This window comes from Crocodylus porosus, unplaced genomic scaffold (genome assembly GCF_001723895.1).
Source record: "Crocodylus porosus isolate Cpor-Errol unplaced genomic scaffold, CroPor_comp1, whole genome shotgun sequence".
In the NCBI taxonomy this organism is placed as follows: domain Eukaryota; kingdom Metazoa; phylum Chordata; order Crocodylia; family Crocodylidae; genus Crocodylus; species Crocodylus porosus.
The window spans coordinates 18,444,769-18,448,939 of NW_017728925.1; positions in this window are offsets into that span (position 1 = coordinate 18,444,769).

Below are 4,171 nucleotides of genomic sequence, written 5' to 3' on the forward strand. Positions count from 1 at the left end.
TGCCCCGCTGCTGCCCGGGCAGGCGGGGCCGGGGCCCGTCCGTACCGGGGGCAGAGACCGGTGCTGAGCCCCTGCCCCTCACCCGGGGCCGGCACACCGCCCCGTGGGATCCTCCCGAAAGCGGGCAGCCAAGCGCTAACGTGTGAAACCTCCAGCCGGGGACAATTCACAGCGGGAGTAACGACAGGCACTTACCTGCGGCACCTTGTGCCGCATGCCGTAACTAATGCAAATCGAGGCTCGACCCCCCGGATTAATGGCTGTTATTCAATGCCGGTATTTAATTCATTGCTTCACTTTTAGAGACACTTCATGAAACCTTTCCTGATCGCAACAGTTTGCTACCGAAACGCTAATGGGCACTGTACATTTTTTACTGATCAAGTGGGTTTTGTTCCGTTAATGGGAGTTTGCTGCTTGCAAAAGCAAATAGGAAGCTGGCTCCGCAATTACCTCGGCCGGTTCAATTGGAGCCAAGATGGGTGACCCGGCTCTGCGTGCCATCCCCAAAGGTCCCCTTCCCCCCGCGCACAAAAGAGGCAGCACCGTAACCTTAGCGCTGAACGAGCCGTGATGGGGGCACCGTCTCTGGTGGCTGCGGAGACCAGCGCAGCCGGCGGGCCCGGAGCAAATGCCGGGACCCTGCCCCAGTGCATGCCCGGCGCATCATCGTGCACCTCCGTCTGCAGCTCAGCACTTCCCTCGCCCTGGGCATGCGGCCCTCACGGGAGCAGCCGGTGCCCCCGGGCCCAGCACCCAGCCTGGCCCCACAAAACAGTTTGCCCAGGAGAGACCCCAGCCCGCTGCAGAAGAGATGGCACCACGCAGCCCCGGGCAGCTACGGGGCCGACATTGCCCTGGCGCTGAGCAAGCTGGGGCTGGGGCTGGCGCTTCTGCCCATCCTCAGCCTCGAGTGAAACCGTCCCCTGCGCCAGCCACGTCCCGCGGCTCCTCCCGAAGCCTCGTGGCCCGGTGCTCTTGCCCTGGCACGTGGGCGGCGCTGGGAAGGGGAGGCCGTGGGCTCGGGAGACATGCAGCAAACAGGAAGCGGAGCCCGGTGCGGGGGACCGCTCCAGCGCCGGCACCGCAGCCGGGGCGCTAATTATAGCCAGGCGCGGGCAGCGGCCATCGGCTTTTGCTGGAGGAAGGAAAACTCCCCTTCGCCGCGCAGCCGCTTCGCGGTGGGCCATCACGTCCGGCCCGGGGCCTGGGGAAGGGCTGAAATACTAGACGAGGGGCGGCCGGCCGCTAGGCCTGGACGGGGGAAGAGCCCAGCTCGGACCAAGAGCCAGGAGTGGGAACCCAGGCGGTTTTGCTTGTGCAGCCAACACCCAGGACAGCAGGGCCCAGCGAGCCAGGGGCCTTTCCATCATGCCTGTTGGCACCATCGTTGCCACCAAGCCACCAGCCCTTTGGCCCCAGAAAGCCCTCCCGGCACTGACCGCCAGCGGGTACCGGGGGAAGGCCCAGAGCCAGCTCCCGGCAGCGCACGGCAGCCAGGCGTGCGGGTGGGCCTGGCCCCGCGTCCCTCCCTCGGCCGTGGGAGGCTGGGGAAGCAGCTGGAGCCGCGGTGCAGTGCGGGTCAGGGTCCTGGCGCTCCCCGGGGAGGGGGCGGCTCTGTGAGCGGGGCGGGGCGGGGCTGCGCCGGCACAGCCCCGCCGCCTGCTCGGCCCGGGACCCCAGCCCTCCCCCGGGGTGGAGAGGGGCCTCGCGCCAGCAGCTCGTGCAGGATGAGCCCCGGGCACAAGCTCCATGCGGCGGCCGCCACGGGACCCTGGCGCCCCCAAAGCAGGCCCCACGCAGGGCCTGGGGAGAAGGGCCTCGTGGTGCGGCAGGGTCCCAGCCGGCCCGGCCCCCAGCCTGGGAGGGCTTTCACCGGGTGGGTTGTCCGTGACCTTGATGGCCCCTGGGATGTACTCACTCAAGAGGCGCGCACGCCACGCCACGCCACGCCACGCAGGCGGCACCCGGGACCTCTCGTTAGCGCCTCCAAAGCAAAACTCCCAACGACCCCGCTTCGGCCGCGCTCGCGGCCCTGTCCCACCCGGAAAGGGATGCGGGGGGTGTGATTTACAGGCGCTCTTTTTAGCGTATGGGTATTTGCTATAGAAACACACGCACGCTCCCGCCGAGCCCTGTGCCGGATGCCCGGCCAATCTCCTCCCAACGGGGGGCTAGTCTTGGGGAAGATGGGCCCGCGTTAGTTGCCTCATTGGCTTCCGAGGCCACGTGACCACGCTAAAAAAAGAAAGGAAGAAATTATTAAGATTCAAAGCGCTGCTCATAAACCAGCCTTAGAAGGGGGCAGAGCGGAGATAAGCGGGACCTTTGCTACAGATAAAGCAACCGGAGCTCCAAGGGGGGCTGGGATGGACACGGGCTTGCCCAGGATGGGAGCAGGAGCTCATTAGAGAGCAAGACACAGCTGATTTATAGTCCCGCGCATGCCGGGCTGGGGGTTCCTGGCCCCTCCTGCACCAAGAGGTTCAAGGCGGGCCAGCCCGGGGACCTGAGAGCAGCCCCTGCCTCCAGGCAGCAGCGCCCCGGGACTGGGTGCCAGAGGCTGTGCCCCCGGGGGTGGCATCCCAGCTGGGCAGCAGGACACGGGGGGACCCGAACCTGAAAGCAAGCCCCGCGGGCCCATCGGCACAGAGCAGCCGCCCCGGGAGCCCCGTGGGGCCAAGCCAGCACCGGGGCCCTGGCAGCGCCGGCCTGCGCTTTCCCCACACGCCCCCTAGTGCCGGCGGCGCAGGCCCCGGCGCCTGGCCGGGGTAACGCACGGAGCACGCCCGTAGCACGTCTGCTCACACGGCACCCGAATGGACGAGTTTGCTTCCAACTCCGATGGCAGGATCCTGGGCCCGGCGCCCACACGGCAGGGCAGCCAGAAAGGGGAAGGGGCTCGACCCCCCGGGGAAGGTCAGGGTGGAGAAAAGGGCTAGAGCTAGGGCCCCCCAACACAGACCCGCGTGCACGCGCGCCCCGGTGCAGGCAGGCAGGAGCTCCAGGGGCCGGCGAGGGGATCGCACCACAGAGCCATCGGCGGACACGCGGCAAAGCTGAGGGAGGCCCTGATCCTGCTGACGTGCCGCAGGCAGGGCCCCCTCCGAGTCAGCAGGGCTGCACAGGGCCAGCCACGCGGCCGCCGAGGGCCCAGGGCTGCAGACAGGGACGCGCTGCCCCGAGGAGGCTGCAGGGAGCCGAGCAGCCCGGCATGCTGCTCCTCGCGCCTTCCCGTGCTGGCACCGTCATCATCGCATCTGGGCCGGAGGGAGACAGTGGGTGAAGGATGAGACCAAGTGGGTGGAAACACCTGGGCCTTGGGGAGCAGGGACCAAGCCCTGGGGAAACGAGGCCCAGACGGACCTGCCTGGGGCAAGGGGACAGGGCAAGGGACACTCCCTGCCACGTGTGCTTTTCTCGAGGAGCGCGACAGCTCTCAGGGTGCCCACGGCGCAGCCCGTGCCGGCTCCGGGCAGCACCGTCTGGCCCCCCGGCAGAGCGGGAGGGGCAGAGGCAGCGACCGGTCCCGGGTTGTTTTTTCCTTGCTGCGCAGCTGAAGGGGAGAGCGAGCGCACGAAAACACGGCTGTGTCCCGGGAGCCAGGCTCTGCGCAGGCAGCTTCCGCCCTGATCCCCGCCGCTATCAGCCGAATGCCAGATGTTCCGATACGATGCCAATGTCATAGCAAATAAATCTCTGGCAGGTTCAAGGTCTCAGCAGAGCTGGGTAGACTCAGCAGCTCAGCTGCGCAGCCCAAGAGGCCGGCGGGGAAGGATCCTTTGCAGTGTCCACTTCCTCCTGCCAGCATTGTTCCCCCGGGAAGCCCCGGCCCCTGCCTGGCTATTTTTGCAGCTAGGTGTTTGCAGGGGTAAGCGTGTCCTCGCTGGCCTTGGGCACTTTCCCTGTGAGCAGGCTTCTTCCTGAGGCCTTGGCTCAGCTCTGGAGCTGGTGAGCAGCCCTAGGGTCAGCGCCGACTCCCAGGCGGGTCTTGCAAAAGCGGGAGGCCTCCACCGGTGGGCTGCTCTCACGGGCGCCGGCTCTCGCGTCCAGAGACAAGCTCCCTCCCGGCTGGCACGGTCTTGCCAAGTGTGCCCGCTGCAACAAACAGGCTCTTTTCTCACCAAAAGCGTCCCCGGCCTGCGGCGAGCTGCGAGAACCGGGCCTGGCC